We start from the raw sequence: 16,769 nt of genomic DNA, 5'->3' as shown, positions 1-16,769 counted from the left end.
CATATCCAGTGGGACTAAATATCTGGACCCCGGACAATCACAGCCTCACGATCATAAGCTTAAATGTGTAATTTAATTTAATTATAAAAAAAAATCCCGACCTTGACACGCCACCCTCGCTTTCACGAGACATTCCGGTATCGCAACACCGCATCCTTTCGACGCGATGCGATGCGCCGGCGCAACGCGGGTAACATCGCAGTCTCCGACGAACGCGCGTCTCATCTCCTCGCCTCAGCAGTATCAAAATATTAAATTTTGTAAGCGATATATTTTATTATTCGGTTTTAAGTGTCGAGCTTTTCGTTTCATTTCTGTGCTTTCGATTTGTGAATTTATTATATATATATTATTTTATTCTATTTTATTATTTATATTATATTTATTTATTTTAAAAGGGTTTAATAAAAAAAAATATATTATCCTTAACAGTTTAGAAAAACAATAAAGAAAATATTAAATAAAACTTAGTTAAGTTCACAAAATGTTTTGACTGACCTCAAAAATTATCGCATACGCTTAAACAAAGAGCTACATACTCGTAGTTATCGTTTATCGTTGTCAAAAATCAAGACATTGTCCAAATCGTTTTTTTAAATAGGTTTAATTAAGCGCAATTTTTGCGTAATCAGCCGTGAGAATCATTGTTGAAGCCGCCGCGGTTTTTGTTCGTTCTGTTACTTTACTCTTATACAATATAGGAAATATATGTCTTCTACAATGTAATTAATGCTGTATGTACTATGATTAAGATGCATTTTCATTGAATTTTATCCGAACGATATACCGCTTGTAACGTTTTTCGATTTTAAAGTCCTATTTTGTTTAGAGTAAAGCGTTCTATAGATAAATTTATATTGTTATAAATTACCGTCAGTTAAATTAACTGCTTTTTCACAGCTCGTAAGCACATACTAAGTGACTCTGACTTTGCTTGTGAAGTGATTTGAATCTTGTGAACTGTGAAGAAACGTCTCCATTCTGGTGAGTTCCATTGTGTATTATTTATATATTAATACTTATTTGTAATGTTAATAAAATCAAATTTTAAATATAAATATGTTTTTCAAATTGAATATATGGTCCATCTGATTGTTGATTTATTATTAATTTTTATTATTTTCAAGTCAGCGTAAAGCACGTCTAATTTTATTTACTTTTTTTTTTTTTTAAGCCGTTGTATTGTGTGATTATTTTGACTTTTAATGTATATCGTTACTAGCTTTAAAGATTATTATTTCACGTAGCGAGTAGATCATATTTTATTATTGTGTTAATAATTCTAGTAATATTAGACACGTGTCTTACGTAATTAGTGGCTTTGAACTAAAATAATTTTGCCACAAATTGAATATAAAATTAAAATACTATAATTGTGTGTCTACATAACATTTAATTTAGCTTATGAAGACAATTGGACTTCTTTTTTATAATGCCTTGTAGGTTTTCTCATACTTCGAAACGATTTCATGACTTGGGGATGAATTGATTTAAAAGTGTTTGAGGTTAATTTATAGGTTTTTATTTTAGGTTTATTATAAGAACTTATTAATGATAAATATAAAGTCATTTATTGTAATTTATTTATTTACTGTATTGGACTAATATATTAAAATCATTGACATCGACCTCCGTGGTCGAGTAGTGTGTACACCGGTTTTCATGGATACGCCACTCCGAGGTCCCGGGTTCGATTCCCGGCCGAGTCGATGTAGAAAAAGTTCATTAGTTTTCTATGTTGTCTTGGGTCTGGGTGTTTGTGGTACCGTCGTTACTTCTGATTTCCATAACACAAGTGCTTTAGCTACTTACATTGGGATCAGAGTAATGTATGTGATGTTGTCCAATATTTATTTATTATTATATTATTATTTATTATAAATATATTTATCAAAGTTAGATTGATGGATTTTTTTTAAAGACCATAAATATTTCGTGTATTCGATGAATTACTTTTAAGAGTAGAAACTACAATAGCCTCAATAATCAGGATCGAACCCACGACTTTCAAATTGCTTAATCGCTTGTACCATTGAGCTATTAAGTATACCAAATTAAAAAAAAAAATCTTCTTGAATAAAACCATTGAATATATATTCGTTACGAATTAACAAAACAAATTTAGCCTTGGTAATGTTTACTTCAATTGAACTTTTACAACTCCATAACAAGCTATAATACTGTGGTTTTACTTGAAAAATGCGGTAGTGACGGAAATAATCTTGATTTTTACATCATTTATTTTGTATTTTTTTTTTTTATAAACAAATAAATTTTTAAATTAATAAAACATGTCGTTATTATGAATAAAAATGACGCGCGTAATGCTAAAATATAATAATATACGCGTGTTGTTCTGAATGCCATATAAAAGAATTCAACGATCACGCGACGGTAACTCTGTAACAACTGCTTTATTTAATATTTATTTAAAAGTTAAAATATGGATATTTATCAATACTATATTAGTAAGTTTATTGATATTATATTATATTATACTATTTATATTCTAAAAAAATATAAAATCAATGAAAATAATTTGATGTTTACTGTTTAGCATTTCATTGAATAAAGAAAGAAAGTATATTAGATTACCCGTGAATTGACCCCTGTTTGCAATAGTCTCATCTCCTCATAAAAATATAAGGTTTCAAGCTCTTTTGAACTTCTACTTCAATGCGGCTTGGTGGACCAAATAGGTTTCCTCAGAATATTTTTCTTTACCACGGAGGACGAGATGAATTATAAACATCATGAAACTTAGCAAACCTGGCTAGGTTCAAACCTATACAATTTGTGTAAGACTCAATTACTCTAACCACTGTGTTAGTGTTTGTTCTTCTATATAGACGTTATATCGTCCCTCAGTCTCCCCATAAGAAGCCGACACGGATAACCGGTATAATATATAGCATATACAAGCTGGACCTGCGGCTCTATTCGTGCGTAAATTGTAAAACTTTACCTATAACACACAAACCGTCCCTCGAAGGTTACCCACTCGAGAGGGAACTAAAAAAAATAGCCTATGTCCTTCGTTCGTCCGGGGACTCAAACTATCTCAATACTAAATTTCATATAAATTGGTTCAGTGATTAACCCGTGAAGAGGTTACAGACAGACAGAGTTACTTTCGCATTTATAATATTAGTATAGATTTTACACTTCTTAAATCGCCCGAGCTATGAGCGAACATTCGTTACAACCAGTCAACACTGTATATCATATAAGTGTATATAACGTGAGCCGAGATGGCCTAGTGGTTAGAACGCTTGCATCTTAACCGATCATTACGGGTTCAAAACCAGACAAGCACCACTGAATTTTCACGTGCCTAATTCGTGTTTTTAATTCATTCCGTACTCGGTGGTGAAGGAAAATATTGTATGGAAACCCGCATGTGTCTAATTTCAACGAAATTCTGCCACATGTGTATCCACCGACCCGCATTGGAGCAGCGTTGTGGAATATGCTCCAAACCTTCTCCTCAAAGGGAGAGGAGGCCTTAGCCCAGCAGTATGTAATGTAATGTATTTATAACGTGTATAAGTTTATTTAATTGAATATCTAAATAATATTAAATTATGTTTATAATGTTAAGAGTCATGACACTGCGGAAGGCTTTATCAATTTCTCTCTATATAGGAGTGACCTTCCTACGTTGTTAATTATCGACACTTGTTATTGCTATATGTTGAAGGAAAATACAAAGAAATTTGCATAATGTTTAAGTAAACCTGGCCAAATATGTAGAGTACATAAAATTTATTCCACCTTATGTACAATTTTTTTTTTTTGATAGCAGAATTGTATTCATTTCTACCCAATCAAGATTCTTGGAGGGGTTTTGATTATATTCTTTAATACTTATTCAAATTCTTTATTTCAAATTTGTCAAATAATAAGTCAAATATAATAATTTAAAATCTAAATAAGACATTTTTTATTTTTTATTTATTTTCAAAGGAATTTCGTCTTTTATATGTGCAAGAATAAGTGTGAGAATAAAGGCACTTTTCTGCCAAACCTATTGTGTTATCTAGGTAAATAATTCCATGAATTTCACAATATGATATTTTCCATGATATATTCATTCATTCAAGATACATAAACATAAGTTTGTCAACGCTGTACTATTATACTGATAACACTACTCACATTTAATTTACATTTTTCTTTTGTATTATGGTTGAGTATTGCTGTTGAGCCGAGATGGCCCAGTGGTTAGAACGCGTGCATCTTAACCGATGATTTCGGGTTCAAACCCAGGCAGGCACCACTGTAATTTCATGTGTTTAATTTGTGTTTATAATTCATCTCGTGCTCGGCGGTGAAGGAAAACATCGTGAGGAAACCTGCATGTGTCTAATTTCAACGAAATTCAGCCACATGTGTATTCCGCCAACCCGCATTGGAGCAGCGTGGTGGAATATACTCCAAACCTTCTCCTCAAAGGGAGAGGAGGACTTTATCCCAGCAGTGGGACATTTACGGGCTGCTAATGTATGTTATGTTATTGCTGTTGGCCCTACTGGCCTTTACAGCGTCACTGAACGTTGGGGCGAGTGTTAAGACTCTGCCTTAAAGTGAACCCTTTTGTGCTCGAGAGTGACGTTCGTCCTGAGGGTGTCTCCTATGAGATCACACCTCGGCTCAGAACGTAGTCGGTGGGGCGATGGTTTAATTAACATGCACCTATATTACTATGTATGTATATCATTTGTACAAAACGTCAGCGCGATGTAGAAGACTATTAACGCCATCTATAGACAATTGTATGAAAACAAAACGAACTCAATGCGCAATAGATGAAACTAAATCAAAATCAAAATCAAAATATGCTTTAATCAAGTAGGCCCATAAAAGCATTTTAACCGTCGTCATATTACAGTATTTAATTCAATGCAAAGCTACCACCGGTTCGGAAAGTAGATTCTACCGAAAAGAACCGGAAAGAAACTCAGTAGTTACTCTTTTCCACCATTCCAATTACAAAATACGTCAATAAAATAAAATTAACTTTTTATATATCCTACCTAGAAATAAAAATATTAGAAAAGTTTTTTAGGTAGTCAAACTTAAATCAAATGTGCCGATGCCTTATAATAAACGTGTTAAAAATGTGATGAAACTTCACTGGTATAAGGTTTTGATAAAGTTTACTGTTTGTTTGTTGTGTTGTTTGTAAAAAATAAAGATATTGATGTAACGTATATCTTAACGAGTGAACGGATTGAGATGTAACACATAGGTTATTTTTTTTTAATCTGGTGTAGAAAAAGTAATAATCACTTACTGTTGTTATCGTTAGTGAACAACTCTTACGCTTACATCACGGAATATTCCGCGTAATGACGATAATTCAAACGAGAAACGCAAACCTAGTCTCGGGTAAAAGTACATAACTAACTAAGTATTGTATACGCTACAAAGTTTGCATTTCTAAATGTTAACAAATTTTTTCAAAAAATCCACGTCAATTTTGTGGTCGCCGGAGTTTTATTGCTAGGTCATAGAACTACTATCTGTACGCATGCAAATTTTCCACTGCTGTGCCTTAGTCCCTCTCCCTTTGAGGAGAAGGTTTGGAGCTTATTCCACCACGCTGCTCCAATGCGGGTTGGTGGACATGTGGCAGAATTTCGTTGAAATTAGACCTAGCAGAGCAGGTTTCCTCCATCCAGGAGGATATGTGTTTATACACATATATATAAATATATATAAACACATGTGTACGTCTATGAATTGTTCGTGCGTAATTTTTGCGTCACACATTTTGTGAGCTAATGATGATATCCGCTCTAAAGACGTAATGCGATAAAAACATAATCGTATAATGGACATTTTACCATTACGCTTGACATTTCTGGGTGTCCTCTTGACTGAATTACGACAAAGCGGCCACTCTCAAATACTAGTACTAACACTGTAATATATCTTGCTCAGTACTCGGTGATAAAGCGTGTGTACTCACACAGTCCTGCTGGATAACAATCTGACACTATCGGAGACGAATCGAGTATAGAGTCAATATACACAATTTATAAATTATTTTTTTAATATAAAAATAAATCAAGTCGTACTTAAATTATGTTTCGTAATAACATTAAAATATATAATCAAAAGATAGATCATTTATTTATTGTGTCGTAATATGTTTGTCTTCTGAATAAACGACTAATATTGAATAAGATTCGACACAGTCATGTGAACAGAGATGAGAATTGCTACATGTACGATCTAATTCGCCATCGGTGCAAGTCACGCGCTGAGCGTTTTATTGGTTGATTATTATTATTGAACTTTACGTATTCATGAGGATAGATTTAATTGTAATACGTTTTTAAATGTATGTGATTCATAGAAAAGATTAACTAGTGAGTTTTTTTTAATGTCTGGTAACATCGACAAGTTGATTCGGTTACTTGAAATTTAATTAGTCTTAAAAAAATCTTGTAATAGTATTTAATTAATATTAAATTTTTATTTATTTATTAGTCTTATTGATACTTAAATCTTATCTTGTGTTGAATATTTTAAATTAAATAGAAATATTTTAGTCCTGCCATTTATTATTTAAATTTTAGTATATTAAGGTAATTGAGGCGTAGGTACAAACTATTCATCCATCACAAAAAATATAGACATTAGATTAAAAAAGAAAACATTAAAAAAATATTAAATAACATTAAATAAAACTCGAACTTAAATACGTAAGTGATCTTTAACTGCTAGTTTTTTTTAATAAACTTCGTTTAAAAATTGTTTTAGTCGACTCATTGAAACATTTTGCGTTTATCGATTAGACCTCACGATCAGCCTCCGTTTTGCAACTTTTGCGATTATAACGGCCTTTGGGGAATCAAGTGGGCCGTCCCTTCACACACTCGCCGTCTCCAAAAAGATTATTACTTTATTTGAATATCTGCTTTTTATTCTATAATAAATACATATTTTTCCTTTTTATATTTGAATCCAATGTTTACATTATGTGTGAGTGTGTAATAATACTTAACTCCCTTAATTAATATAAAGTAAAGTAAGATTCTCGACCTCCTCTTTCTTTGAGAAGAAAGTAGCTTAATAATCAATATGATTTATTGAATACCTTAATAGAGCTCATGTACTTAATCAATTTTTTTTTTGACAAATTGTATGTTTTAAGACCTATCGACTCAGGCTGTGCGTACGTCAGTCGATCAGTGTTACAGTTTTAGTATGTAAACATTTTGTACATCAATAATTTTTCATAATTAATTTATTTCAATTTTATTTTTAACTTAATTATCTCTTAAATAATAATTTAAGACAAAATTGATCAAATACAGATTACTATTCAATAAATTTAATTAAGAACGAGACGGAAAGATGTTTGTTAGTTCCGACAAGTGATATTTTGTTAATTTAAAAGAATATAATAGGATTATATCAGTACTCCCAAGTTTGTGCTACCATTGAAGCTATGTTAAGACGATATATACATAAAGTGATTACAAATTTTAACGCCTATGTAACTCGAAACCTTAAACAATACTTTAATTTCACAAATAAATATAATAGAGATAGTAATTTGAGCAGCTTTCAACTACACGGCGTGACTAATTGTATCGGATAAACAATTTGCACGAGTACACAGATATACCGAGATATTCACATAAAATGTTTAATAACATTGAAAGTACTCATAGCGAGATTTTATTAGCATTTCGTGTGTATCTTTAGTCACAGTTTAAACTTACGATCATATATACCTATGTATTGTATCGTTAATAGTCATTATTATTATTATTTTTCGAATTTCAATCATATGGCGTGGCAATGAAGACATGCACCCAGCATGAAACATACAGTTAATATTTATTTTTAGAAAATATACAAATAAATGGTCAACATGTCTATAGAACACTGAAGTTGATTTTATTTTCATCATGGCAATATGTGGTGTAAAACTGTTTAAGGAGAAGGAAATTTAATTTACTTGGACGCTCCGATATGGGTTAGTGGATGTTAATATCACAGGAACGAATTCAACGATGTTATGCTTCAGCGCTGAGCGCGAAATGAAATAAACACATATTAAGAAAATTCCGTGGGATGATCTCAGAATCATCGGTTATGTCAAGGTTTCTAACCACTGGACCATCACGGCTCAACTATAGATACAAACAAACAGAAATAACATAAACAGTCTGTACAGTTTTAATTTAAAAACATTTGGTGTGTTTTGCGTTAATGGAAACAATCTAAGGCAAGTGTATTCACACCGAACATCTGTTTATATATTGATGTCCACCGCAGGTCAAAGTGCGAAGCGAATATTTTGCAACAATCATTTAAACATGAAATTTAAAATCGATTAGTGACACTTACGAATGCGCCGGCGCAATGATTGATGTTTCAGATCCGTTCGTATACATATTTACAACGTGTTCTTCTTAAAGAAAGCGTTTGTAAAATATATAAAATTTTATGTTTGATTAATTGAATTGATATTATATTAATACGATATCACATGGAGGTTTTTTTTAATTGAAATTTTATGTGTTTTATTGTTTATTTGGGATCATGTGGGACCCGATAACTATCATACAGTTTTAAACTCTATCTATACGTTCACTTATAAACACAAGAATACATTAGAAAAAATATGTGTTATTAGATGATGGTACAAATGCTTTGATAGTAAGTGTGACTACCTCTATGGCCTTGTTGCTCGATTATATAGACTGTGGGTCTAACGTACCTGGGTTTCAGCCCCCGTTCAGGCCTCGAGAACTAGACTAACAAGGTTGTTCGTGTGCAATAAAAATTAATTTATTAAGCAACAACAAATGTCATCTAAATTATTATTAATAATATAATAAAATAAAAATAATAAGGTCATAATATAAAATATATTTTATTCTTAATATACTTTTTATTCAAAATAAAAATAACATGATTAAATATCACTATAAAAATAAAAATATTTAATATAAAATCAAAAATACATTTTTTAAATAAAATTAATTGCTTAAAATAAATTAAATGTAATATAATTATTTAAAGAGAGTTCTTTATTCGCCATATGTCACCTAAAGGCCTATCATTTCGTTTAATAAACTGCCAGGGAACAATGACTTTTATTCCAATTAAATTAAAGTTCATAATGTAATTAAATGTTAAATAAAGCCAATGAACGATATTCAATACTATAAGCACCTTCTGTGTACCTTCAAACATTCTCTCATAAAAGTCACGGTCAATTCGCTGCTTTCAAAATAATATTTTTGTCGCGACTCCGACTCTTATAACGATTTCTGAATGCAGTATTAAGGGTTGTTTTTTGAAATTAAATGTCAAACAATGGGTTAAAAGTAACTTGTATATGGCAGTAAATCAAGTTGACATTTTATTATTTTTGAGACGCATATGAAATGATCTTTAGAGATTTGTGCTTTATATATATTTAATGACTATTTAAAGATTTAAAAGGAATCGTTTTATTAATGAAAATATATCTATATTTATAATTAAAATTGGTCGATTTTATACAAGCTCGTCTGGATAGGTTACCAACTCGTCAAATATTAAACCGTTAAACAGTAATACTTAGTTGTGTTTTGGTTGGAAGGGTGAGTGAGTTAGTGTAACTTTAGACACAAGGGACATTACATCTGAGTTCCCAAGGTTGGTCGAGTATTGGCGATGTAAGAAGTGGTTAATCTTACCGCGCAAATGTCATAGACATTTGCATCATCTGTGGTAATCACTAAAAGCAGTTTCGAAACTATTAATTAAAAAAAATGGTTCATCATTATGATCATCAGCTTGTGTTCGTCCACTGGCATAGGCGTCTGTCATTTAGCCATTGTCGTACAAATTGTAAGAACGTCCTCTATCAAGTTTAAAAAATGTTTACTGCGTTAAATATATGAAAGATGGTATTCCGGATTTTCCTGTCAACATTTTAATGACAAGCCTTTGGTGTATCATTAAAGTTATGAAATGTTTCGAGTTCTATGAAATCCGATCGATTAAAAATAATATGAACACCTACAGTTTATTTACTAGTGTTATTATATAACTGTTATAATTTTACTTGAAATAGCTCAGACGCATGCACGCCAATTTTCCGTGGAAAAACTAACGTTTCTTTGTTATCAGAAACTCAGTAATTAAACTTTTCCACTAATTAAATGACTAAGGTATGTTAATTAAACACTTAAATTAATATATTCTAAATATTAAATCTACCCTCTTATCGTCTTTATATATATAAGCAACGTCATACTGAAATTTCTCGTGAATGTATATTTATATTCCTATTTGAACCCACGAACCTTGTTGCGATTTAATTGCATAAATACTTAAACATTCTTATTACAGTGAACTTAAATAACACGAACAACATTCGCACGTGTAAAATTACGTCAATTAAACTAAATACCTGTTACGAAAATATCTAAATACTTATTTTAATGACGAAGCGCTTAGACGTCGTTACGTTGACGAAAATATTAATATTTAAGATGTTTCACTCGTATTTAGTAACTTTTTACTTGACTCCATTAGAATTTCTTTTATTCTTACTAGTTAAGTAATTTTTATGCAAATGTTCAAAATGGCTTAATGTATATAACCCGGATCCTTACTAAAGGTAATAACTCCTAAGTGAAAATCGTGCAAAATTGACTTTTTCAAACGCAACCTCAATGTGTTTTATTTACAGGACCAGCTGGTTCGATGTAATTAAATCTGTAGAGCTGTCAAAACATACTTGAATCTCACCGCTGAATAATATCGTGAAATTTCAAAAAGTAATTATTTAAAGGAAAATTTTGTGCTGTCCTCTCAGGTTACAACACAGAAGGATGATGGAGCGCACGGAACTCTATAGCAAGGCAACAAAAGCGAATAGAAAATCAAAAGCGAGTACAAATTTCCAATAGTGCGATATTACGCGTCTTTTTGTAAATACGTCAAAAGTGCTGTCACATTAATTATATTAATCACCGAAGTCGTTTCACACTACCGGAAATATGTATTCGCTTTTTTTGCTTCGCTATAATGTTCTACGCGCCCCAAGTGCTTTTGCTTATAATCTGGAGCTGTCTTTAACAGAAAAATCTGAATATATTATCTGTGGTTTCAAACTGAAACACAACAATACAGAGTATTGTTGTTTAACGGTAGAATATATGATGAGGGAATGGTACTATGCGGACGAACCGTGTTGTTTAGAACTTCTATGGGGTTATTTTATGCGTAACTCAAAGAAGTGCGTTGAACCCGAGCTATTGATCGTAGGATTAAAATATTACTGACAAATCGTTCGTGTATTTCACTATAAATACACAATAATAATTATATTAGGTAATCGGACAACAGCCGAGACATTTATTTGTTTAAATATGACTGTATTACACGATATGATTCAACTTTCATCGCACGGCATGCGCGCGCAGCGTAACCGCACGCACAAGCTTTCACCCACACTCCCTCGTCGATCTCAGATCGTGGACTACTGAGATTTATTGTTAGAAACATCGTTCATATATAACTTAAGGTCATTGTTCTTTTTCATTCTTTTAATGAATTTAATAAACCGTATAGTTACTTAGTAGTTAAGGTTTGTGCAAGTCCGTCTGGGTACCAACCACTCATCAAATATTCTACCAGAAAACAACAATAATTAGTGTTGTGGTGTTCCGGTTTGAAGGGTGAGTGGGCCAGTGTAACTACAGGCACAAGGGACATAAGATCTTAGTCTAGTTTGCCCTTTAGACCGTCTGCTTACGTCATAAAAAATTTTTAGCACATTTTTATCAATTGCATATGTGGTTCTTTTAACTAATCATGTATTTTAGGGGATGTATAGCTCGCGATACATTTGTAATTGTTTCAAGTCCGTGTGATTTACTGGAGGCGATCGCTGCTTAGCGATTAGACCGCCATGTTTTCAACTTCAATAACTTCATTCTAGATGTGAAATAGAAAAAAGAATAACATTAATTTTACCCTATATAGTGATACCCGTATATTTTCTTTTCACGTAGTTACTTAGTATTTTAAACAAATAGTTCCGCTCTCCGTTAAAATTGACCAAATCCATATTTACAAACAGACGTATCTTTGTATTCTTGTTTAACGTATACGTTTTACCAATTAACCAATATTAATGAGTTAAAACAAAATACAATAACATCATTGCATTATAATAGCTAAGAACTGTTTCCCATCATCTTATGCAACATGATAAATTCATTAGAACCTCTTTTGGGCTGGTTCAGACAGGGGACACTTTGCTGGAATACTTCGCCCGCGCACTCGGTTTAACATTTCCTCCGGATCAAAAACATTTGAGTTGAACTTACCAGGTGGGTCAGCCTGGATACCGATTCATTCACTCAAAGAACCACACTTGGTATTGCTGTGTTGTGATTTTAACGGTGAGTGAGCCAGGGTAAACCAGCCAGGCGAAAGGTAACATCTTTAATCTCATGTTTCATCAATCTGTGATGTAGAGTAGTTTATTCTTCTTACAGTGACAGTGTCTATGGGCGAAATTACGATTAGCTAGCCAAATTCCTCGTCTAGCTTACTAAAACAAATAAATTAAAAAAAATGAATATCTGATCTCTGTTCAAAACATATTCTGTATAGTTCAGTTAAATGGTATATTTATGTGTTTTTAATATATTATTAAGTGTATGATTACCAACTGCTACATTCAAAACCATGTTACACATGTGTAAACGATAAATGATATTATTTTAGTATCATAGTGTGAACCACGCTTAGCGCCGTATCGATTTGGGATCTCCGACAGAAACTGAATTGATGGTATCTCATGGGAATCGCCGGTACAGACGCTGATGGCTTTGGCGTAACAACGATGACGTAATCCCGAGTGACATAACACGAGATGTTAGCGAAGATGTGTATTAGAATGGATGCTGTTTATTAGATTGGTTAGCTATTCATAGTTGAAAAGTCATATTGAAACAGTTTATATTTTATACTAGATGAACCTGCGGCTTTATCCGCACGAAATTTATAATATAAACACAAACTTCCTACCCCCCGGTTTACTCATTTAGGGGTAGAGTTTCGTTAAATCCGTTCTTAGCGGATTATAATCTACCTACTATGATTATAACCTACCTGCCAAATATTGTAGGTGTTACAGTGTCTGAGAGTTCGTGATTAATCAATGAGTGGTATTTCGCTTTTATATACTGGAGAAGATCGCTGCTTAGCAATTAGACCGCCATGTTTTCAACTTCAATATTTTTATTCTAGATGTGAAATAGAAAAAAAAATAATATTATTTTAACCCGATATAGTGATACCAATATATTTTCTTTTCACGTAGTACCTTAGTATTATTTAAACAAATCGTTCTGCTCTCCGTTCAAAGTGACCAAATCTATATTTACAAACAGACGTACTTATAAAAGCGAAAAAAATAACCATTATAAAGAATCCTATTGTTATTTAAAGGTTTCAGTAAAACGCATTTCTGATGCCGGACTTTTTTTTTTTTGACGAAAAACGCCAATTTATTTTTATAGACTCAACCTGGGATTTGAAATCTGAAACTCGAGATATATCTGCCTTATAAACTCACCACTAAGCCAACGGTGCAGTTACATTCAAAGTAAAACTAAAATCCACTCTGTGGTACCAGCTTTCGCCGAAACGACTTGGGAACCATCAAGAAAAGAGCGTACTCTTTCCTGAAAGGCCGGCAACGCACCTGCAAGCCCCCCTGTGTTGCAGATGTCCATGGGCGGTGGTAGTCACTTTCCATCAGGTGAGCCTCCTGCTCGTTTGCCACCTATGACATAAAAAAAATACAATTTCAATTATCCATCAACCCTTATTGTATCAGCGTGATGGAAATAGCTCCAAATCCTTAAAAGGAAAGGAGGAGAAGAAGAGGAGCAATGTGACATTTATGGGCTGTTACAATTCTTACGTAATATTGAAATTGTCTTCTTTAAAGTAACAATAAATAACAAGAGTATTTGATATTTATTGCCGTAAACGGTTATTTGATTGACCTCAACATCAAATAAATCGCATCTCAACAAAGCGCCATAAAAACGGGCCGGTAAGACAGAAGATTATGCTTTTGTTGGAAATCGCGATGTGAAAATAAGGTCATTTGATTTCATACAATGTGTGGTTTATATTGTTCACGTTTTAAATACAAATCATTCATCACAAAGAAGATTTTGAATGTATATAGAACGTAATTTTAAAACACACATATGTGTTATGATTGTTAGTACTTTCGTAGATTTTCCCATCAAAGCTACCCATCAATCTCAGTCAGCCATATGTGACGTATCGGCCAAAACTTACCGACATGGAACTGCTTCGCTGTTACTTTAAACAAGGAGCCTTCCCAAGGATGTTAAATGGAGACGTGTTAATATTGCTTGTTTAAGAACCAAATACACATACCATCCGATATACCTCTTTTATTAGAAAAATAAAAAACCCCTAACATCTGCTATGTCGTTACCCGTAAAACGAGAGTCGTGATAGCTCTTAAAATTAGACATCAATTGTTTCAACACTTGGAACCTTTTACGACCTTTTTCCCTTATCAGATCTGATGACACGTTCGTGCCGTGATTGCGATAGAATGTGTATAAGTGTTCTCGTTTCACAATTGAAAATAAAGTTAAGGATCATTAGGATAAAGGTGTTATTTATTTATTTAATTTTATCTCTTAGTATATTTGGTTAAAATCTTGGAACTGAATATTCGACCCCTCAACTGGATGTGTTTTTGCACTCTATAAGTCTGGGTGACGAAATTAAATTAAATAAATTCTGTTTATTTTAATATCATATAAGATTACTTACGTCGTTACTATTTCTGGTTAGGGCACTTCTAGTTCAGTGCAAAGAATATATAATTGGGAGAAACAAAAATAATTAATCTAATGTACGCTGACGTGTTTATTTTCATTGCAATTGAACGTCTGATCTCTCTATTAGTTCAAGTTTATACTGTACATATCAATCATTTTGTCCTCGATATAGTTACAACCATATACAAAAGCGCAAATAGTTACGTCACATTTTTTTCCACGATAGTGTAAAAAGTGTTGTGTGTGTTGCGGATATGTCTAACCTTTGTCTATAAAATACTATCAATCATAAAATTCAAATTCAAATATCTTAGATCTATTGATTGGTAAAATTCGGTTCAGTTCCACCGGTTCAGAAAGAGATTACTCAGACCTGAGAAGAACCGCATAAAGAAACTCAACGGGATGTTTTTTTTTCTTTTTTTGTCAGAAATGTTTGTTGCAACAATAACGATAAATCTAAATTATTTATTTTCGAAGCGATCTGAGGGTGATAGTTTCATTCCCAAGGCATGCCATCATCTATGAAGTCGTTAATGTACACACTCTTAGTACACATACGTTCATTACCTATTTTTTAACTTTACAACAGGTGTTACAATAAGTATAGACACTAAGCACGTATAGCTAATAAATCAAATATCACTATTGCACCGCGTGTAGTGAATATATTATATATTATATATATATATATATATATATATATATATATATATATATATATATATATATTTTGTACATTAATATATAAATAAAAGATATAGCATAATTAAACTCTCCATTATTATACTACTACTATATTATTAAGTATATGTTTAACGAATTACGTATAGAATACAAACGTATAGAGTATATAAAAGTAATTCGATTTTTAAACATTTAGACTAATAAAAATTACGATATGTTAATTTAATTTCTAAAAATACGCTTTTTTTATCTTGTTAACTACAAAAGATACTTATCGTTTCGCATCACACTAATTGTAATTTCGATTGTCCGTACGTTCCCATAACATAGATACTTAAGCTACTTTCGTGGATAATTCTAACTACTGTTTGTGAAATGTAAATTTTTACGATGTCATAATTGGTGGAACAATGGAATGTTTCAAACATTTCACGCGTTAAGTCATCAAAATAATTGTCTAATATCTCCTCCGCTGGGGCTCATTACGTTAAATATGTGACATTGTAACGCAATTAAAATTATATATCATTTTATAGCACAAGTATAAAAGACGAGATAGCCCAGTGGTTAGAACAAACGAATTTACGAAACATCAAACGGAAATCTGAGGGTTCAAATCCAGGCAAGAAGCTCTAAATTTTCGTATTCTGTAATCCTTTGTAGTTCATCATGCTTACCTGACTAATAACAAAAATGTGAAAGTAACTGTGTCTGTCTCTTCGTTATCTCATCACGACTAAACCGATCGTAATGATAGAGGTTGCCTGGGATTTGGTTATGTATAGCGATATATAATTACACACTGATGGAGTCGTAAGGTACATAAGTTACTACACTATACTATACTATACATCATTTCATATATCAAAATTATATGAAATACAAAATAGTTTTAAGTAATTTAATTTGAATAAGTGAACATTATGTATATTATTTTGGGAAGGAACTGACTCCTGTAACACAGTTTTACTAGTTCGGGAGCCAGAGCCACATTGTTTCTTTTGTAAATTTTGGTTGATTAATAAAGTTATTATTATTATTATTATTATTATGCCCCATTCTCTCATACTTGTGACTTCGGAAGACGTTAAATAGCAGTCTGATAAGTTTTATTTTTTACATTGACAACATTTTACTTGTATCACTAACGAGAAAATATATTTGTATACTGGAAACTCAATCAAACCAAAACTATTAAACTAGTTTTAATTA

At 32.1% G+C, this 16,769-nt stretch overlaps 1 protein-coding gene across 1 annotated transcript in view; it reads left to right on the top strand.

Annotated features, from left to right (window-relative positions):
* The first annotated feature begins 216 nt into the window (after positions 1 to 216).
* The window catches only part of LOC125071513 (mucin-17), a 58,122-nt gene continuing 41,569 nt past the window's right edge, over positions 217 to 16,769 (top strand). Inside the window, exons 1-2 of the mRNA XM_047681797.1 lie at positions 217 to 260; positions 901 to 984. The gene's annotated coding sequence lies outside the window, so the exon portion shown is untranslated. The remainder of the gene's footprint in view (positions 261 to 900; positions 985 to 16,769) is intronic.

Source organism: Vanessa atalanta, chromosome 19 (genome assembly GCF_905147765.1).
Source record: "Vanessa atalanta chromosome 19, ilVanAtal1.2, whole genome shotgun sequence".
NCBI classification, from domain to species: Eukaryota; Metazoa; Arthropoda; class Insecta; order Lepidoptera; family Nymphalidae; genus Vanessa; species Vanessa atalanta.
The sequence above is the reverse complement of the archived record's forward strand: the minus strand, read 5'-3'. Positions and strand labels throughout refer to the sequence as shown.